Consider the following 23252-nt stretch of genomic DNA (forward strand, 5'->3'; position numbering starts at 1 on the left):
ACTTTCAAACAGAAGGTATGCTAACGAGAGCAAGATGCACACAGACCACACCAGTATTTGGGGGGGGGGGGGGGGGGGAGACGCATAGGTATTTATTAGTGCAAAGGTTTGTAGGTTTGCCACTGGGCAAATTGGGTTCAATTGCAAAACCTGTGCTTGCACCTACTGCGATGGCAAAAGAATCCTTCCTATACGTTTGGTCACAGAGGACAAATAAACCAAACAAAAGAGGATAGGCACCCAAAAATGAACCTGTAATCCACACGAAGAAGGTATCTCTGAGCCAAAGATAGTACAAGGTGCTGAATTAAGCCAGTTTAATTAATAAGCACAAATGTAGAAAACACAAACACCAAGGAATTGTCATTAATGCAATTCACAACACATGCATTTGTCTCTCCACTGCCAGTGGAGAGACGAAAACGCATGTGTTGTGAATTGCGTTAATGACAATTCCTTGTGTTTTCTACGTTTGTGCTTATTGAATAAACTGGCTTAATTCAGCACCTCGTACTATCTTTGGCTCAAAGGTACCTTCATGTGATCATAGAAGACAAACCTTTACCTGTGACAAACTGCACCTGGATGCTCTGCTCAAGAATCATACACCTATTTGACTAACAGACTCAAAAGATGGTAAAAAAAAATTCTTCAGAAACAGCTTTTTTTTTTCAAAATAGGCAAATAGTTGGTTCAGTAGTATACAAATTAAAAATGATTTTATATAGACTTCTAAATAAGGGTGGAGTATCTTCATTATTAGGTGGTTAATCTATGCAATGCATATTGTTAAAGAACAAATATTCTGCCATGGAATGCATTTGCTTAGTTTCCAACCCAACTTGGATCTGCGCTTCTCCCTCTTTAGATAGCTTCTTTTCTAAAAGTTGCATGTAAAGTTACGCCAATAGCAATCGTTTTGTTATCATTATAGTTATCTTGTAGGTTAGATATTATTCAACATGTTAATAGAGCCACGATGCTGGTGTAAACCGAGAACTCCACGATTATGACTGTGGACAGAGTAGCAGCTGGGGTACTTGTGGTGTAGCAGGGGATGGTGGGCATGCCCATTCTGGGGAGTGGCAGGACAGATAAGGTGGGTAAAGCTGGTCATGCCATTGAAAAGCTAATAAATCAGGAGGTGAGACTGGAAGGTGATTATGTGACCTAGGCGTGGGTCTGAAAATCAAGCTGCTGGTGATTATGGCAATAGCCTCTAAATGGAGGAATGTGCACACATAATGAAAGGTTTTGTGAACTACCATGGCAACATGACTAGCCTAACCCCCTACTTAGGGTGCAAGGTTACACATACAATATAAAAGCATCTCTCACTTGGCAGTATGCCAACGATATGTACCAGGATGAGATTTTCTCCATTGTGGCTCTTCCAAATATCATTTAAGGTACTTGCTTGGTCTTTTTCATTGATCAATCAATATACATCAAACATTAAGGTTACAACTGGCCTTGTGGCATAGAGGGATAAAGGTCAGACTGCACTCCACATAACCCATGTTTGATTAGTGGCATGGAAACTGGGTCAAGTGGGTGGAAGAATAAGGGAATAGGTGTCAGTCAGTAGCACACGTGTATCAGGAGGAAGGAGGCAGCATGCCTCAACATTGGTGGCATCAGCTGTAACATGGCAGTGTGAAGAATTTGGTGTGCTCATATAAGCAGTGCGCCACCTGGCTATGGCAGCTGTACAGCCACTCACATGCTGCTTGGGGGGGGCGGTGGGAGTGGGGGAGAATGATGGGACACAGACCACAAGATGGCCTGCTCTCCAACAAATTCCCATTCCAATTCTTCCCTGGTGGAAGTACAAGGCTTTTTCTATGAGGGAGGATTGAATGGGTCAATTGGGTATAGGAAGGGAGACACTGGGCTGATCCTGTGAAGCAAATAAAAGATCACAAGTGCAGATTTAATGTTCAGAAAATGGCTGTTATGAAAAAAAAAACTGTCAAATAAACTGTAGTTTGCATGACCTTGATCTTCAGTTATCTTTAGTTACCCAGTATGCATACCTCCCAATGTGAAAACACTAAAAAATAGGTAGAAAAGCCCTTGAAAAAGTAGATGTGTTGAGCAAAGACATTTTCTTGGATTTTATTTAGCATTTGTGTGGAATCAGTATTGAACTAAATGTTTCTCCATTAAAAATCCACATTTTTTTACTATAATTTACATGGGCTACTAAGTAAAACAGTAAAATTACATTCACATTAAAAAAATCTCACAATAAATCCTACGAGATATTTTTCTCACAGCAATGAGCTTGAGATGTAAAGCCCCCCCCCCCCCCCCAGTGGTGAGATACAAAGTGCTTAACTATCACATTTTAGAGATTAAACACAGAATATAAAAAGGCCAGTTAATCAGCACATTTACACATTTATCTAAATTCTGATAAAATTAGTTACAGCAGAAACAGAGTTCAGGACTTATGCAAACAATGACACTTTCCTCCAAAATTAAAGTACATCATTACAAAATAAACAGAACACAGGATTTTATTAAATGGAGCTGATGTAGCTATAATTACATCAATGTGTATGCATAGCTGTCTACCAAATTACTGGTAACTGCTTCACTGAACAGAGTCTGAATCAGAAGAAAATCACTTCACGAATATTCCAAGTATTAACAGTATTCTGGCAGTCTTACTGCTTCTGGGATACACCTTTCTGTACCTCCAAATATATAGCAATTTCCAAGAGTCTAGCAACAAAAAGAAACACTTTCTCCAAGATAAACATTACCATCTGTCTGGGGTCTAAAAATAAATCTGAAAGATGCACATAACATCTTAAATAAAAATTTCAGCTTTTCTGCTCCATCTAATTTTGGATTTTGGAAAATATCCAAACGTCTAGACCTGCAGTTAATTAACTGACCAAAGACAGATAGCTACCATTTAGCACATGTTCCAAATATTTAATCTTATTAGGCACTTAATGTAGTTCATACAGTAAAAAGAAGATTGCATAAACTAGTGAACTCCAAAAAATGATGGGATAAATATATTACATCTCCTCCTGATAATATCTATGCATGCATATTAAAAATTATGTTGTCATGGTCTATAAAAGAAGTTAACCTTTAAAATCAATCATTCAGTAAAATATCAACACAAAAGTACATAAGGTTTAGACAGGAACAGAAAAAAAACAATGGCGCCATTAAGTTCTTACAGCTGGCACCTGCATTTTAATTAGCAAGAAAAGGTGTCATTGACAGCTCTATGACTCCTTCCTCTCTATAAAGGTCGCAAAGAAGGAAATGGACAATACCATTACATTACAGGTTTAAAGCAAACTATATATGCAAAGAAATGTGCCAGTCTTGGAGAACTGTTCCTTTTCACTTTCAAAAGCCTTTCCAAATTTTAACAAAAGGACTTACAATTCTACCTTGCTTGTAAACGGGGAACCACATTATGATCCACGATGCAGTATTACTGCTGGTAAATTAACAGCATACAAAATGCAAGCAGTTTAGAATAACAGAGCCAAGTCAATCGTATGAAATTACAATAAGTCAGGTAATAGTAACACCCTTAACACTGCAACAAATACTTACAGTAGCTTTGAGGCTGATTATCAATTAAATGCAATTGTGTTATATAAAGCAAGGGACAAATTATCAGTTGTCAAACAATTATTAATGGATAGTTCTTGAATTTGTTTATTTATAATTTTAGTCAAGTACGACTGAATTATATTTATGTTTTATTAACTGAATTGAAGACAACAGAGCCAGCACAGAGAGTAAAATAGTAACAACTGCATACAACACACAGCACTTCATTACATCCAAACATTTTTATACATTATAATTCATGTCAGTCTGTCAGTTGTATTCAGGTACAGCACTATTCTGTTACTGGTTGGTTATAATAAGTAGGTAATAAGGGAGAGCGTGTAGCATATTGCTTACAGTGATTACCTCAGACACAAGGTACAGGGTTTGATTTACACCCTTTAGATAATTGGATGGGAGATTGCAAATTCAACTCCTTGGGTGGAACCCATGTCCCTCATGGACAGATGTAGTCGGTGTTGATCACAGACTTGCTCCATTCATAAATTCATCCTACAAACTACCCAAAATAATTGGGGATACTTGGTATTCACATGGCTAGGCTTGTAAAGGCTCTAGGGCTGCTAGATTAGTAACCGCCTATGAATAAAATTTAAAAAGTCCAAATATTAACCCAATAGTGCAGTGGATCATTTAGAAGAAAGAAAGAACCCCTGCAAATATATTACAGTGCGAAAGAAACGAAAGTCCCAAGTAGTGTGTGTATACACACGCAGGTGAAAGTGCAAATGGCTATAAAAATGTTCTGCATAATGTATTGCATCACTTACGTGGTATATGGTGTTCAGTGTTGAAGTGCTTAAAATGCAGATATAATTAGTAAACCTTGCAGAGTAAAATGTGCATCATACCCCAAAAAACTCATTGATTTATTTATGCTTGTTGTTTGGGTTGGTGGGCTGATCTACACAGTACCTATTTCAGCCTCAACCAGGGCAGCTAGCCAAAGTGTTGCTAAATATAGGCTATAATTACAAAAATCTAAACAACAAGCAGTAGCACAGACGTCACAAGTGCCACTGTAATCCACAACTCTGAACCAGCCAACCAGCTTGTCTCAGTTTTGGTATCCAGTTTAAAGCAGAAAATATTAGCTAAGCAAATAGAAAAAGTTAAAAACATTAGTTGCATGCATGTAACAGTAGCTATTCTTCACTTTAAAAGGGAAAAACAGGAACTAAAACTTGCATTCTGTGCAGGATATATCTTCATATGCTACTCACAAACAGGCAGTAAAATCTCATGGCAGCTGACGTATAATTCTATCAAAAATGTAGAGAAATTAATGCAGTGCTCAAACATAGTGGATATTGAGCATTAAACACATGAAAAGGATAAGATGGCTTGATATGAAGTATTTCCATGGTCAAAATGTTTCTTTAGTAACCCTGTGTGTTGTAAGGAAAAGGGTTGTCATGCAAACTGCATTGCATTCAGGTAACATAGCTGATATTATAAAAGAACAAGTGAGAATGCACATTGTGGCATTGTGTATCTTTTCAACCAATGCTAAAGTTGAATTTTGTGGCAATATACACTTTTGTGTAAGCTCTGTGTGAATAGCATTGAATGTGTAACTGTACTAATTACTAATGAGGCCACTGCCTGCATGGAAGTCCCCTTTGTCTGAGGAAAAGTGACCTTGAATGTATTAAAGGGGTACATGTAGCAAACCTCAGTGCATAGGAGGAGATGTGTGGGTTTTTGTCTTCCACATAAAACTCACATTTCCACAATAAATTCATTTTTTAAGCTAAGCAGAATTTGAATTCCTGTTCCTCATGCATGACATAGACCTAGAATTTTCCAGCACATGCAAAGTCTATGCAACACTAATGTGTACCTTACAGCTACATCAGGAACCTTCTAACATACCAGTTTTTACATGTAGAACACACTGCAAACAAAGCCTGGGAAATCAGACAGGATTTGCCCAATCCAACTCAACAACCATTTTATATAATCTGGTGCTCACTTTTGCACCTCTGATCCCTGAATTATTCATGGTGGTCTGTTGTCCTTAGACCTTTCTCCCGTAACTCTATCATTTGCATACACAAAATCCTTCCCCATGTGACTTAGCAGCCCACCCATATGCCACATGCATTCAGAACATAGGAGAAAAAAACATAACTAGGTGTGATGATAGGAGGTACTGCCAGCACCGCTAACTGGAATTTTATAAACAAGTATATGCCCATTCACGCATATCTCCACACAGAAGACGCTTTAGCTGAGAATCGAACAGGACAATATCTTACTGTGGGCGGCACAGTGGTGCAGTGGTTAACATTGTCACCTCACAGCAAGAGGTTCTCTGGTTCGATTCTCGGCTGAGGTGCCTTCTGTGTGGAGTTTGCATGTTCTCCCTGTGTTCGCATGGGTTTCCTCCGGGTACTCTGGTTTCCTCCCTCATTCCAAAGACATGCATCTGGAGCATCTCTCCCCGGGCCTCCGCTGAAAACAGGCTCTGTGGAACCTAGTTGGACATTCCCGGTCAACAAATGTTAAATAAATAAAAAAAAAAAAAAGTACATGTCATTTGTGACTATTAAACTGATTTATACAAGGGGCCTGTGTTACAAACATATTAGAACTGCTGTTGTATCTTTTTTCTTTTCCCGGTTAGGGGTCGCCGCTGTGGAACTCCGGTCCGCTAATGATTGGCAATAGATTTTTACATACCTACTTGCCAGGCCTGATGCACAACCTTCAACAAAGGTATGCCCATTCACGCATGTCTCCACACAGAAGATGCTTTAGCTGAGAATCGAACAGGACAATATCTTACTGTGAGGCGACAACGCTACCGCAGCACCACCACGTTGTGTATATCAAAATGATTTGTACAGATGTTTGTGTTGAAAAGGTATTTGCAAAGTGCTTGTGTTTGAAATGTATCCACAGTGTGCCCTACTGTAGTGAACAGAAATGTACATGCACTATTGTAACTGTTAAATGTGTATGTTTTAAACAGGGGAAACTGGAAGGTTAACAGTCCAGCAAACTTTAAAAATATATCCAAAATTAAAAATCACTTTATGGGCTAGGCCATAAAGATGCTATCTCATAGGTTTCGGAGCAGCCAGAAACACAGTCTGTACTAGGAAGCTTTCTGTGTTGTTTTTGGGGTGAAGTAATTACTACTCTGGAAGTGTGGAGGTATGCAATTGTTTAGGACTTCCAGCACCTGCCACAGATCTGAGCAAAAGCCTTTGTGGGTGTATTTTTACAGGTAGGTGCTAAATCCTGACAGTTTCCAGCAATGGGGGTTTGCATGGGAACCAGAAGTAATGTCATTCTGCAAACTATCCCAGGAGTAATATTTTAGATATTATTTTGAGAAGTCTTAGTGAGACAGAGCATTCTGTAGTCTGTCTTGGCGCTCTATTAAGTAGGTAGAAATAGTGATTCTCTTATATTTAGTCAGAAATATAGTAAAGCTTAGTTTAAATATTGTTTTTCTTTAACTGTCAGAGCCCGTCCTTCAGTGTTATTTTAAATATTTCCTGCAATTCAAACTCTGATGTCACTGCAATATATACTTAGCATTTTCTTGTTCTTTTATTATTAAATATATTTAATCCTTTCATTGTGGCTGATCTTTGTAGAGATATTTAAGTTACGAGTACTTGCATATTTATTTGGCAACACTGTGGAGCACTCCTAAATAGCCTTGTTCTTGGTCAAACTACCATTTGTATTAGGATTAATATTACACAGTAAAATTGGACACCCTTTGTTAAGGTCCTTAAAGTAGCTGGCAAGGGGTTCTTGTGGCAGTGATAACTACCTTACAGTCTGGGCAAAAAGGGGGCATAGCTGGTAAACCTGTGCTAGCCTTTCCCAGGTGTGTGTGTGTGTGTGTGTGTGTGTGTGTGTGCGTCAAATCTCAAAAAGGGAGTGTGTGTGTATCACCTACTTGGGAAGGGTCACTAAGCACTTGTTGGAGGACTTGTCTTGGAACCCTGGCTAAGGACTCCACTCTAGAGCTATGCCAGTGGGGAGTCTTATTTGGGATCTGGAGAAAGAGAGAGGAACCAGGCCCTGGACTGACTATGTTCCCTGTGTGTGCTCTTAAGGGAAATTGTGCTTTATGCAGAGAGCTGCATCTGGAGATACTGTGTGTGTGTCTGTTATCCTCACAGTGAACATCCCCCCTGGTGCCAGTGGTGAGTACTGAGGCTTCTTGATTAGTGGCTAGGGCGGTGGAGGGTTGTCACACTAGAAGTTTGGACCTCAGATTTAATGTTGCTCCTCCATTATTACTGATGTTCCTCAAAAATCATATTTGTTTAAGGGTATATGTATTTCATAAAAACAAAACAGGCCTATACAAAGATGCCTTATCATTAACTATAGGTTCTAGTATACAGAAGACAAAAAAAGAAAAAAAAAAAAAAAAACACTTCTCCTTCTTTTGAGACTCTGCTTTGATTTATAAAGGCCAGTGCTAGGTGGTGTAATGCTCAGAAGTTGAATGATATACTCATATGTACTTTACCACCATGGTTTTTGCAACACGCCATTGTCACTTCAATCAGAATTAAACTTCTAATCTTTATTTGAGGATGCCTTTGTAGCAAAAACCTCTGTAGCCTCCAGAAATACAAGCATCAATACTGCCTCAGAGGCCCTTAAACTATAGCAAACTGCTTAATGTAGCAAGCACCTGGCTACAGCTTAAAATGACACACTAAGCATTCAAGAGCTTCAACTGTCTGCAAAGGCAGTATCAGCATTACCACGGCCAACCAAGAAGCATCTGCTGCTCATGCCTCGGACACTATGCAGCCAGGGTGGCTGACCCAGTCACACCACATCAGCTACATTTTTTTTGGGAAAGATACCCTTTTCTAAACTTTAGAAAAGGAGAGGTGGGGAAGGTAGTGAATAGTGACTGGGATGAGACAGAGGGAGCACAGACAGAAAGAGGTAGAATACATACAAAATGTGGGGAGGATAGTGTACAGACACAAACAAAGAAAACACATGAGAGGTGAATGTGAGGGCTGAAGAATGACACAAAGTAGGGAAAACACCAGGATGAGCACATGGTAGGATCCTGGCATGGCTAGATGCTTGGCCAGCCTAGGGGGGGGGGCAATAATTCCAGACATCTTATTTGTTTACCAGGATAGTCTATTGGGCCAAATGAGCCTGTTTTCAATGGAGTCCTGGGGAGAAAACACTACAACAAGGTAAAACAAGTGATAAAAACACACCAACAAAATGTTACAAAGTATATAAAATTTGTAGTATACAATGAAATAAAAGATGTACTAACAAAATAAAAGCAGAAAATGCTTCTACAGGGCAATTCAAAGGTAGTATCTATTTGTATATATAGTTACATAGTCTACACTAGTGACTTCTCAAGCCATGGCAGATCCTGTGGGCCAACTACTCCCCCCAGTGATCAGATGGCATTGTCATGTTAGATGACCAGGGGTTGATCTTCATTAGAAGGCATTTTATACTGCTGAGGCAAACATCTAATTGTTGGTACACCTCAGCAAGTACCAACCTTTACAGTCGATGCTGGAAGACCAGGGCAATCATTCACCTCCTGAGAACGCAACAAGAAGAGTTGAGAGTTAGGAAAAGTGCAAAGAAGGAAATTAAGTATTTTTCTGTGACTATCACAGGAGGACGCAAACACAAGTTAACAGACTTTCTATAAGAGCAGAAAGTGTTCAGGTTGTACCACTCAACAGTGGCTGTTAAGATTATGTCCAAAAGATAAGAAGTTTTAGGAGACATACTTTATTATAGCTTTATTGGGAGCACAGATAAGTACTTGGAACTTTCAGTCTGCATTACAATTCACTGCATCTGAAAAAAATAAAATATTACAATCTGACCAAATTGTCTGGTCAGCATGTACTGAAAAGCTTTTACTTTACTGCACACTTTTGCATGTGCACGCTGTCATAAAAATATGTATCACACCCAATTTTACTCAAAGGGTATGTGTAACGAGTAATGACATTAGAAATGTTTGCCTTTATGAAACCTTTTACTTTACTGCACACTTTTGCATGTGCACGCTGTCATAAAAATATGTATCACACCCAATTTTACTTAAAGGGTATGTGTGACGAGTAATGACATTAGAAATGTTTGCCTTTATGAAACCCTGAAGTGTGTTCAGTATTAATAAACGCTGGTGAAGGTTACTGGACTCAATTTATAGTTTTAATGTCACATTTTTGAAGTACAGAAATAAGCAATGCATTTTTCCAAACCAAAGCTACAAACAGTTATAAATGTACTAATACCTCATGAAACTTCCAAACAAATGAATGAAAATAGCAGTAAAAAGGCAAAGTAATAAAAAACAAATGGCTAAAAAACACAAAATGACTACTACATAAAATTCAACTTGTAAGCACTATCATTCCCTTCATGGAACTTCAGACCCGTTCATTTATTATAGTTACAAATGTAATTATCGTTGTTGTATAAACCCAATCAAACCATCTGCAAGTAAATGCAAATAAATTCAATACAAATATTAACAAGTCAAGGAATGTCAGGCAATGCAATTAAAGACAAAGTTGCTGTACTTTGCCTGCATCCATCTGAGACTCACAGGGTTACCAATTAAGATTCTTTATGTTTCAGTTTCTGTATGCGTGGAGACAAAACTGACAATGTCCTGAAATTTGAAGACAAAACATTTCCAATAATTTTCTGTAATAGCTGCATAAAGCAAATATTATGTATCTGAAATACCTTAATATTACATGAAACAACCAAAGCAGGTAAAGTTGTACACAAATGAGTTTGTATTCTGATAAAGTAAAATCCATTCCCTTGCAGTAGTGCTTGGTATGGTTTGTTCTGTGAATAAATAAATAAATGTATATATCGCCATATTTTCAAATGCCCAAAGTGGAAGGTGTGTGATTATATATATAAAATCACACACACACACACTAATAAAATATATATATATATATATATATATATATATATATATATATATATACACACACAAATATACATTTATCTTTGTAGATTTTATATATATATATATATATATATATATATATATATATATATATATAATATTTATAAATAAATAAAGGCACACACCTTCCACTTTGAGCATCTGAAAATATGGTGAATCCCAGATACTCAGAAATGTTACAGTTCCTTTATGAAAGACTGTTTATGACTAAACTCTGCAGGCTTCTTCACCTGTATCCTTTACCTACATTTGCTGCAAGTAGTGTCATATTTTTGTTGACTTTATTATACTTTTCTGTAGAACCTAAGTCAGCACATCACAGATTTGTTCGTATCCCACCAAATTTTCTGGGGTGGTATTCACAAATATGGTTCACAAACCACAAGTGAAAACAGCCAACAGCCTTTTGCCAGAAAGTAGTAAGGTGGTAAACATAGCTTGGACTTGTACAAACTAGCAAATTCAGAAAGCAGTTTTATGTTTGCAGAGTAGCAAGTCTGGCTTCTCTGCAATTCCATGCCTCAAAAAAGGTTAACTCCAGCTTTCTTCACAAACTACACCGAATGACCATTGCTAACATCCAAGGGCATTAAGTGTGAATAGGCAAGTAGTCACTACCTTCAAATCCACATCATCTTAAGAGTATTCCCCTCCTCTGTGGTACAACATAGTGGTGGTACGCTCATGGTAGGGATTCAAGAAGCCCTCCCTTCAAAAACCATTATAGATGCAACACCGAATTTCAAATCCCCCCAACACTGCAGTGAGCTTTATAAAAAGAGTTTGTATCTGGCAGTATCTGGATTCATACTTCCTAATGCTTCATATGCACAGCCACATATAAAATATATAGATTCATTCATGGGGAGTTATTAGGCATACAGACCATTGATAGCCTAGCCCAATTTCCCTAACTGCCCCTAAAGCAATGCCTGGGTGACACAGTAACTAGATGTAGACTAAGAAAATCAAACCTCAGACCACATGAAGCAGCTTGCTGACGGCTCATTGCCTTAATCCTCTGTGGCAACTGCCAGAAACCACTAACGTCTCACTAGAGGGTTGCTGTAGCTGGTTTGTACAGCTAAAATATATGACTTACCATACAATACCATTCAGTCTTCTGAGCAGCTCACATCCTCAGCTTGATCCCTCCAGTGGGTCAGGTTTTAGGGAAATTGTTCACTGAACAAGGGAGAGCCATGGCAAGCTAACTTAAAGATTAGTATCATACCCATCTCCCCAGTTAAATATATCACAACGAAGACCGGTGGTCCATTTATGAATGGTTGCTTAGTCTTCAATTATTGGATTAAAAAGCTTTGTGAAAGCCTTGTTAAAAATGCTCTACATACAGAATCTTATATTTTAAGTTTATGAATTTTTGAATGTGGTGGTTTATCTAAAGGAGTTCCCTACTTTGGACAGCTATTAGCTTTATATACCATTTAAAAAAAAAAAAGTGTTTCTCACCAGTATTCTATTGGTAAAACCATATGCAGTATTTATACAAATAAATACTTTCATCTTTCTTCAAGACATGTTTCAGTTGTGTGATTCTTAATTTGTCTCCCTTCCCCATTCCTTCATTAATGTGCCCTCTATCATACAAGTCTCTCCAATCACTTCTATCTTAGTCCATCCAGTTTCCTCACGCTAGTTGAGGAGATCAATGCCTACTGTAGTGCATCCACTGGGATTTCTATTCCAAAGTCAAACACCCTAATAATGGGCGACTTCAACTACCCTACCATTAACTGGGAAAACTACTCCTGTACTAACTCCTTAGCTCACCGCTTTCTGGAATTCATAAACTCCAATGCCCTGGATCAACTTATCCACACCCCCACCAGAGGCAACAATATCCTAGACCTAGTCATTACCAACATGAGTGACCAATGTTCCACACCTGAAGTCAACTCCTTGTTGGTCCGATCTGACCATAAGCTAATCACCCTTGATATCCACATCCCGCCCCCACCCCCCGTTAAGGAAACCACGCAAAAAAAATTCTCCAAAGCCAACTTCATGCTTGGTGAACTTCATGACACCCATGCAGATGGACAATACAGTTACAACTGCTAAATCCTACACAAATGCACTCTATAAGCACATACACGAGTGCATGGATCGTGCTATCCCAAACAGAACCAAGACTCTATCCTCCAAAAAAAGGAAGCCAATCTGGTGGTCCCCTGCCATAAACAAACTGTACAACAGAATGAAGAAAACTGTTGCAAAAGAGAGTAAAATCCCATGAGTGGAGGAGCTCCCTGGTCAGCCTCAGTAAGAAGCCGAGATCCCTTATAAGATCCTCCAAAGCTAGCTACAAAAACAAAAATCACCACTAATTCCAAGGACAACCACAAAGCATTCTATAGCTATGTCAAGAATCTCGATGGCAACACCCAGATCTGCTCTGAGTTACAGCACAATGGCACATAGGTTCAGTGCTAACTTTACCCCCCCCCCCCCCCCAAAGGGTGCTAACTTTACCCTCCTCCCCCAAAGGGCCCATATCTATACAGGAAGAATGCAGTGCCCTTGTAATCACAACTACACAGGTAAAAGCTGTACACTATAAAGCCAAAAGCACAGCATCCATGGGGCCAGACAACATCCCAGGCTGCATTTTACACGAACTTCAGAACAAACTGGCTCCCCACTTAAGCACCATGTTCAATAATAGCCTCGCATCAGGCTTTGTGCCCACTGAATGTTGCACAGCAACAGTTATCCACTCCACAAAGGGGGAGCCACCACTGACCCAGGGAACTATCGACCTATTAGCCTGACGAGCCTGGTCTGCAAGGCCATGGAATATACATATCAGTATGACATTGATCTCCTCAACTAGCGTGAGGAAACTGGATGGACTAGGATAGAAGTGATTGGAGAGACTTGTATGATAGAGGGCACATGAATGAAGGAATGGGGAGGGGACACAAATTACGAATCACACAATTGAAAAATGTCTTCAAGAAAGATGAAAGTATTTATTTGTATAAATACTGCATATGGTTTTACCAATAGAATACTGGTGAGAAACACTTTTTTGAAATGGTATATAAAGCTAATAGCTGTCCAAAGTAGGGACCTCCTTTACATAAACCACCACATTCAAAAATTCATAAACTATAAGATTCTGTATGTAGAGCATTTTTAACAAGGCTTTCACAAAGCTTTTAAATCCAATAATTGAAGACTAAGCAACTATTCATAAATGGACCACCGGTCTTCGTTGTGATATATTTAACTGGGAGCTGGGTATGATACTAAAGTTAGCTTGCCATGGCTCTCCCTTGTTTAGTGAACAATTTCCCTAAAACCTGACCCATCATGGAACTCATAAACAAAGACATTGGTAACCTCCAAACTCTGGATCCCACCCAGTTCAGGTTTGTGAAAGGCAGATCATGCCTCCTAAACCTGATTGACTTCTTTGAGGCAGTCATCAAAGCCGTAGATGAGGGTAAGGTGGTTGACACAGCCTATCTTGACCTCGCCAAGGCTTTCGACACCATGCCCCATTCTGGAATTATAGCTAAACTCACTAAACTAGGTATAAATCCCTACATCACAAGATGGGCTGCCAACTGGCTCACTGACAGAACCCACACTGTAAAAGTTGCAGACTCCAAATCTGACCTCAAAGCAGTGAGAAGTGGAGTACCACAGGGTTCCGTCCTGGGACCTCTCCTGTTTGGTATCTACTTCTCTGAAGTACAGGCTAACACAGAAGGCCTCCGGATAATGAAGTTCGCAGATGACTGCAAACTAGGAGCCATAGTCAAGTCCCCAAATGATGTGGACATTCTACAGAAGGGCCTCGCTGAGACAGATGCCTGGTGTCGGAGCCGTGGCCTCAAGCTCAACTCAAGCTCAATGCCAAAAAGTGCAGTGTCATCCCCTTTGGTAAAAACTCTGTACCCATGAACTACCACATAGGCAGCAATCTACTTAACACTGAATGTGTGATAAGAGACCTTGGAACCCAGGTGGACAGTAGTCTCTCCTTTGACAGTCACATCACCACAGTAGTCAGGAAGTCCTTCTACGTGGCACACCTCATCATAAAAGGGTTCTCATCCAGGAAATAAAAGAGGTCATTGTTCCCCTCTGCTCATCACTCATTAGACCCATTATAGAGTACAACACCCAGTTTGGAATGTACCTCACAAGACATCTGCAGCAGCTGGAAAGGCCACAGAAGTGCCTCACAAAGAGGATTACTGGCCTCAAACAAATGTCCTACACTGACCTCCTCAAAAAACTCCAGCTTTACTCCATAGCATATCGCCTACTCCACGGTGATCTCTGCCTAACATATAAAGCCAGAGCTGTTGGACATGCTACACCTAAAGAAATCCCAATCCCTCCAAGCTACACGCTCTAGGGACCTAAACTTTGTCACCACAATAAACAGGACATGCTGGATGGATAGATTCCTGTCCCAGAGACTTTTCATACTCTGGAACAGGCTACCCATCTATGTCAAGCAAAGTTCTTCATTAGCACTCTTCAAGAAAAATCTTGAAGAGTGGATGGGAAATAGGAAATACACCCTGGGGATCACTTCTGTGTCTCTGCTTGACAGTGACACTGGAAAATAACTTTCTTGGGAGGTGTAAGCCAGGGAACCTTGTTGGCTAGGCTTACGTAGGCCCTTGGGCCGATAGCCTAGTACCTACCTATGAAGTCTGCTTTCTCAAGGCCTTGCTTGGCTATGTCATAATATCAACCATGGAGCATGATAATCGACAATTAAATCTTTCCTGTACTAATAATATTACACCTTTAATTTTATCAAGTACATCTACTACAAGCCCACTACCTCTGTTTGTCAGACTTCATTTCTTTTTCAGATATAAATGGATACCATTCCAAAGAATGTCTAGTATACCAAAATGATCCTGAAGGTCATCTTACAATCTGTTTAACATAATCTATCCTTACACAGTGCAACACCTCTACTCCTGCAAGTTGAAAATTTCCACTAGTGTATGCATCATCCAGATGTTCATTGTACACAGCAGAACACAGTTTGCATAAAAACGTAAACAAGTGGAAGCTTGTGTGGACCAGTATGTCAAAGCACACACACACACTTTCAAACAAAAAGTCAGTTTGCCATCAGGTTAAATAGAAGTGCAGTGCCAAGATAATCTCTTTTTCAAAAATATTTAGTTCAGTGAAATCCCTGAATGTTTTGACAGTTATGCGCAGGATGAAAAGTTACAGACTCCCACTAATCCTCATCCTTAGTCACTGGCTCAGTTTCCTCAGTGTCCCTTTAACTACTTTTCAACTTCAAGCAAATCACTTACTAGACAGCACCGTCAAGTCACTTGTACCTAATGGGTTTAGTGGGTTAACTGAAGAAGTTAAATTAGATGAATCTCAAGAAAATAAAATTATTTAGTTATTTTTTAAATCATGTCCTATAAAATGTAAACAGGTACACTACAGCCTGGGTTATACAAAAGAACAGGACATTAACCTTTCCATATAGAATGTATATGGGGTTGGGTAGGAGAGGCCATTAAAGATAATGACACCTTCAAAATGCAGAAATTACTCAGATACCTAGGAATGTTCCTCCACTCTGCTGGTATTGATTCTTCAAATTAAGTGAAGTGGAATCCATTAAATTAGAGAGGGTGAGAGGCACAGAAATAAAAAGTTACCAGTATATCTATACGCTGCAACACTGTACTGCTGGATATAAAAGGAAATTAGGACCAGCCATTGTCATTTGGATGAAAAAATCTAACTTTTTTTTTAAATACACCTGCAATGTTGGCTTATAAACTTAAGAATCAAGGAGGAAGAGATGCAGTACATGACAAAAGTTAAATGAATTAATTTTATGAACAAGACAGTTTCTAGGAAACAGATAAATGCTCACTACTCATGGTAATTACCTAATGTGGGTAGGTTAATTAATGTACTGGTGAGAAAATGTAATTCAGAAGCAATTGCGGCTACTAAAAGAAAGACCTCATTACTCAGTTCATTAGTATCTCTCTCGGTCATACTTTTATCACTGACAAACCTACCAGTAGTGTTGTCTACAACAGTCCATACAGTGGCTTGGAAAAAGGTACTCGTCTACACTCACACATATTCTGACATCTATACACATACACACAAAACTCACTAGTGTGCCCACCTGAGCAGACAGGCACACACAGCTTCATTTATGTACATACACAGCTTCATGTATGTACACACACACACACACAGCTTCATTTATGTACGTACACAGCTTCATGTATGTACACACACACACACACACACACACACACACACACACACACACACACACACACACACTTTCGTAAACTTTCCTGCAATGCAAATACTTCCATTGTAATTAAAGGGCGAGAGTGTGCATTGATGGTGTTCTCTTTTTCCTCCAAAAGTGAAAAATTTACATGGCTGAGCAATTCTCTGAAATCACTTAGTAGCAGAAAAATTGGGAACTAGTGGCATTTGAGAGAGAGCTCCACGATTAATTAGCATTACCTGCTTTCCAAGATTCCTGCATTATCATGCAGCTGTGAAGGAATGACCACCATCTGTGCAGTCTCCCACTAGTGGAGCACTTCAATGGTAGAGCAGTCTAAAAATTGGGAAGGCTTATTGACAGACGGAACACAGATGTATTAAGGTATGGTAAATCTCTTCTGAATCTGTGCCTGTGTTTCCTACTTTCTAGTCATGATCTGACCCATTGTGCATTGTAGTGTGGATCCTGATCAGTTCTGCATCAGGTCAGCACCAACCCATCCCTCTCACCTACACTTTACTGTTTGCTGGACACACCACTGAACATTCTCCTAACTCTGTGATTCATACAAAACAAACCAAGAATCCAACAATCCAAGGTACAATACGTTCAATAAAAAACACACTATAACATACAGCAGAGCTTTTGAACTTTCACAGTTCTGTCTCAATGCAATCAAATAAAATCAATTACCTTTTATATCAGCCAGCCTATCAAGTTGTTTTCATAGATCATGTTCTTAATTAGTATTTAAATATACCTAGCTAAAAAAAACTCTCAAGAGCTATATAAAGACAATGCATAAATATTATTTACTATAATAATATTTTAAGTAGGTAGCCCTGATGAAATACATAACATAAAACTCTGCTTTTCTTTAAAACTGGTTTTATACTGTTCACATTTATACCAGGTGCAGTATCAGCTATAAAAAAGTTTAGCCATTTGTATTCTGCTAACTCAGTTAAATTACATCACCTCCTCTCTTTGGCTTAACTACTTTCTGCAATACCCTAAATTTAAAATTGTGATCACCAAAACTTACAATATGCTTACTTAGTGCATTTGAGTCAATACACCTTTGTAATTCAGAAAGGTGAGAAACTATACTTTCCTTCAGCTTTTGATTAGTTTTGCCTACACAAAAGCAAGTACAGTTGTGTAAAATCCTACCATAATGGTACGTGTCCTTGCCTTGACCACTGCAGTATTCATTACAAATGGGATTATTTGCCATGAAGCCCACTATCCACCCAGTTTACAAACATCTACTGTTGCTTTACGGTATGCTGAAAGTCACCTACACACTCCTTGCATAGCATAGCATAGGGCATAAAGGTGGCATTCAGGCATACCATCCTCAGAACTGATTGCCCTAGTAGGAACTGCAATCAAAGGAGAAACTGCACATCTAGGAAGGAAAACAAAAAAGACTAGGGGGATGGAGGGAGGGAGTGAATACTGCAGCAGTGAAGGAAAGGATATCTACCATAATGATAAGATTTTATACAACTATACTATGTCCTTATGAAATTTGGAAGGGGGAAGCAGCAGCAGAGCCCTCTAAGAAGCCATGAAGAATGGCATCAGCAAGACCAGCCCTAGCTCTGGAAATACCATCCAACTGGTAATGGTTGGTAAAGGTATGCACAGAAGTCCAGGTAGCAGCTTCAAGAATAGAATTAGTGTCTAAGCCTTTGAAAAAAACAAGCCACAGCCCTGGTAGAATGAGCCTTTACAGAAGGAAGGCTCTCACCATGAAAAGTGTAAGAAAAAGAAATAGGTTTGCTTGGAAACAGCCAGACCTAGGATGAAATGAAACAACTGGTCCAATTTTCTGATAGCTTTAGTTTTATCCAAATAAAATCTGAGCGAGCTGTCCAAGTACATCTAAGGTATGCAGCACCCTCTCATTGTCAGATTGCGAAGAGGGGAGAAAAGTAGGCAAATTAATAGACTGATTAAGTGACAACTCATTAACCACCTTGGGCATGAGAAAAGGATTAGTACGCAAGGAAACCCTGTCCTCATGAAATATCAAAAAAGGTGGACAAGCCATAAGGGCTTGCAACTCGGACACCCATCTGGCAGAGGTAAGAGCTAACAAAAGACCTCTTTTTCTAAGAGCAATGTTGCAAGGAAGCTGAAACAGCAGTCTCAAAAGAAGCCAAAGAGTAAATTTTTCCAGAATGAAATTAAGATCCCAGGGAGGAGGAACAGGCTTCCTGGGAGGTCTAATATTAAGGACGCCTTTAAGAAATTGCTTAGCTTTAAAATCTAGAAGCTAATGGGGGAGTTAAAGGCAGACAAGCAGAAAGAACTGATAACTTAGACTTAATAGAAGAACAGGCTAAACCAGCATCGAGCAATTCACACAAATAAGATAGAACCAAAGGAACATCCACAGAAAGTGGATCCAGGTCACGAGAAAGACAGCAAATAGAAAACCTCTTCCAAGTACGATTTCCTAGTAGTAGGTTTCCTGTCCTCCTGCAGCACATCCTCAGAAAAAAGGTCAAAACCTCATCACCCAGTGTCAGTTGAATCATGGACAGGTGGGGATGGATAAGAAAACCATTGTCTTGTGTGAGGAGATCCACCCTATGAGGTAACTTGCGATTATTGCCCTTGGCTAGATGCAGAAGTAAAGGGAACCAGTGCTGTCATGGCCAAAAGTGAGAGTCAACAAGACTTTGGGAGCATCCTCTTGAATCTTGAAGAGGACTCTCAAAATGAGAGGAAGAAGAAGGAATGCATAAAGAAACATCCCCTTCCAAAAAAGGAGAGGGCACCCACCTTTCATAACAGGTGACCTGGGACTAGAACAAAACAGAGGAAGGTGTCTTTTCAGAGGGGAGGCAAAGAGATCCACTTGAGGAGTACCCACTGGTGAACAAAGCCCAGAAACACACCCCTGTGAAGCATTCATTCATGGGACTGAGTAAAGGACCTGTTCAGATGTACTGATCTGAAGGAACATAAACTGCCTGAAAAGTCATGCGATACTTGATTGCCAGCTGGCAATGGATCTGGCTAAGATGGAAAGATCTTGTATCCTTGTTTTCTGATATACCACACAGCTGTGGTATTGTCTGTGAATATTTAGAGGCCCCAGAAAGGAGAGGATGAAAGGCCTGAAGAGCCAGCATAAGAGCTCTCATCTCTTTGATGTGCTCCTTCGGAGGATAAGGCGACCACACTCCCTGAAGCCTCAGGGAGCCAAACATTGTTCCCAATCCCATCTCACATCTGAAGAGTCTGAACAGATCCTGAGAGGGAAGAGATTGAAAAGGGATCCCTGGATTCAGAAACAACTGCTGAATCCACCACAGAAGTTCTTTGAGACAAGGGAGAAGAGGAACTGGAAAGTCTAGAGGATGCACATGCTGAAACCACACTGACTTCAGAAACCACTGGAACTTCCTCATGTGTAGTTTGGCCAGAGGGAGCAAAGGAATGGTGGAAGCCATGAACCCCAGCACTCTCAATCTCCCTGGCTGTAATGGAGGCCAGGGGAAGAAGAGTTTGAAAGAAATAAATGAGTTAAGGCCTTTGGAGAAGGCAGAGATGCCAGCAATGGCATAGTTTGAATCCTGCAACCCAGAAAGACATGATTCTGAGAAGGAGTCAGGGAAGACTTATTTTGAAATTTATCATGAACCCTAGGCTCGGAAGAAGAGAAATGGAAAAACAAAGATTTTGTAAAAGGACCTCTGGAGAGGACACCTGAATCAGCATATTGCCCAAATAAGGAAAAAGAGTAGGATCCCTTGAAGCCTACAAAAAGCAATCACAAGAACGAGGCATTTGGTGAATACCCTTGGGGAAGTAGAAGGGCTAAAGGGCAAAATACAGAACTGAAAATGCCAGAAAGCAGAGAAACATAAAAATCTCCTAAAAAGAGGATGGTATCCAGATAAGAACTCCTGAGTAAAGTCCTGCCACTCACTTTGTGGGATTAGTTTCCAGTTTTTTTTTTTTTTTTTTTTTTTTTAAGGGTATGTCAGTCCTAGCAACCTGAGAAGGCCCTGACTCAGGATGGCATTCCACAACTATAGTAGGAACTTCTTCCCTAATGAGAAACTGCGAACCCCCTGCAGACCCCTAGGAAACAAATCAACCATGGTTCCCCTTGAACACCCAAAATGGATGCCTGCAAAGCCTCATTGGACATGCTGCCCACCAGATCCTCACTGGCCCCAAACCCAGACTCTGTAGAGGAATCTGACAATACAACCAGACGAGTCCCTGGGCTTGTAATAACCTCAGGATAAACTCCCAGCAAAGGCCAGACAGTGGAAGACTCCATTCTTACCTTATGAATCTGCTTCCCCAATGGCCGACACTCAGTACCAGAAGTTCCATCCATAGTATCTTTGGCAAGAAGTTTAAGACTTTGGTTCTCAAGATACAAAGAAAGGGAAGAAAGCCTACTATGAAGAGAGTTTTAGGGACAAATGCCTGACAAATTGAACAAGACGTATGGTCATGAGCTGCACCTAGGCAAAAAAGACACTTATGGCAGTCTTTATGGGGAATCGGTCTACCACACTGGCTTTTATCCTTCCTGGATGACATTAACCCCACAAACAGCACAAAACAATCAGAAAAAGAAAAAAAGCCTGCTGGGTACTTATCTGCAATGGTGATGACTTCAGCAAACAGAAGTAATCACTGTAATGCCAAACAAACAGTAAAAACAGAAAAAAAAAACACAACAGCATTCGGATGGGCGGCAAAGAAGTTCAGAGGATGGTACACTTAAATGTTACCTTTATACCCTATGCAAGGAGGGTGTAGGTGATGTTCAGCATACCTTAAAGAAATGGTAGACTTTGGTAAACTGGCTGGACGATGGGCTTCACAGCAGGGAATCCCATTTGTAATGAATACTGAAGCAGTGAATGGAAGGACATCATACTTGACAGTTAGAAAGATATACAACATTATCAGTAGAGCAGGTGGCAAAAGTACTGAATCTAAAACACATGTTGTGTTATTGAGTGTACAAATTAATTATACAGGTAATGTCAGTATGTACAGTTATAGCATGGAATAGTAGCCTTCTTAGTTGATAAAGCATAATTATTCTTCTGATAAAATACAGGTTTTTTATAGCAAAGGCATTGTTTAAAAGGAAACAAAATGCGGTCTATCCCCCACTATTTCCTTCAGTTCAGGATCTGATTGGAGTATTATCCAATTCTTCTGTACAACTTGTCTCACCATGTTAGTATGACTATTGTACTTCATAAGATACCCCAGATGAGGATTATTGTTAGTATTACTATTCGTAGCATCATTCTCATCAATTGTTGTATTATTTTTATTCAATGCATAAGAGTTAGAAAAACAGTTGAAAAATAAAGTATTCCTGTAGCATGACAGTGTGCTACTACAGAGTCATTTGTCTCAATGACTTCTGAACTGTAACTTCTGAGTTTAAAGTCAGTAGTCATATTCTGTAACTCTTCCAAAAGAGTTTCATTCCTGGTGATCAACCTACTAGTCAAACAGTACTGTCCACAGTCCACAGTCAGTTTTTATATAACAATGTGGGTGTATACTACTACAGTGGACATATCAGGTAGACTGTACATTTGTTCTGTGTATCCTCGTGTCAAACTGTCTATTCCTAAACATCATAGAAATATACAGGAAATGTATAATTTCAGAAGACATACTGACATCAAAAGTTAAAAACGGATTAGTCTTCTCTAAGTCAGAGACAAAATTAGTGTTTTCATTCCAAATAAGAAATATGTCATCCACAAATCTTTTTTAAAGCAGTAAATCAGCATGAATAAAAAAGATAAGTCATCATGGTAAACAAACATCTCTTCCCACCTTATAAGAGCCAATTTGTCACCTTTCTGAAATACAAAGGTGCATGGATTCAAATGCACCAAGTAAGCATAATGTAAGCTTGGGTGATAAATTTAGGGTATGACAGCAAATAGTTAAGCCAAACAGAGGTGAAATAATTAAATTTTGACTGAGTTAGCAGAATACAAATGTATAACATTTTGAGCAGATACTGCACATGGTCTAAATAATGTGAACAGTATAAAACCAGTTTTAAAAAAGACAAAGCAGATTTTTATATAATATATTTTATCTAAGCTACCTACTTATTATTTAATATACATTTCAATAATGTTTATGTAGTTTTTATATAGCTCTTAGAATTTTTAGCTAGATTGTAAGTTTAGCTTTTTAAGAGTATTTAGTATTTAAATAATTAATGACATGATCTATGAAAATAATTTTAAGTGTATTTAAATACTAATTCATGACAATCTATGAAAAGAATTTGATAGGCTGGTTGTTGCTATAAAAAAGGTAACTAATTTTAATTGATTATTATGCATT

General features: G+C 39.2%; 1 protein-coding gene across 2 annotated transcripts in view; it reads right to left on the bottom strand.

Moving 5' to 3' along the window:
• MYO1E (myosin IE) overlaps positions 1–23252 on the bottom strand; it is a 1655775-nt gene that overhangs the window by 1618767 nt on the left and 13756 nt on the right. The window lies entirely within an intron of this gene.

The sequence above is a fragment of the Protopterus annectens genome, chromosome 7.part1, assembly GCF_019279795.1.
Source record: "Protopterus annectens isolate FY-2018-M chromosome 7.part1, PAN1.0, whole genome shotgun sequence".
Taxonomy (NCBI): domain Eukaryota; kingdom Metazoa; phylum Chordata; order Ceratodontiformes; family Protopteridae; genus Protopterus; species Protopterus annectens.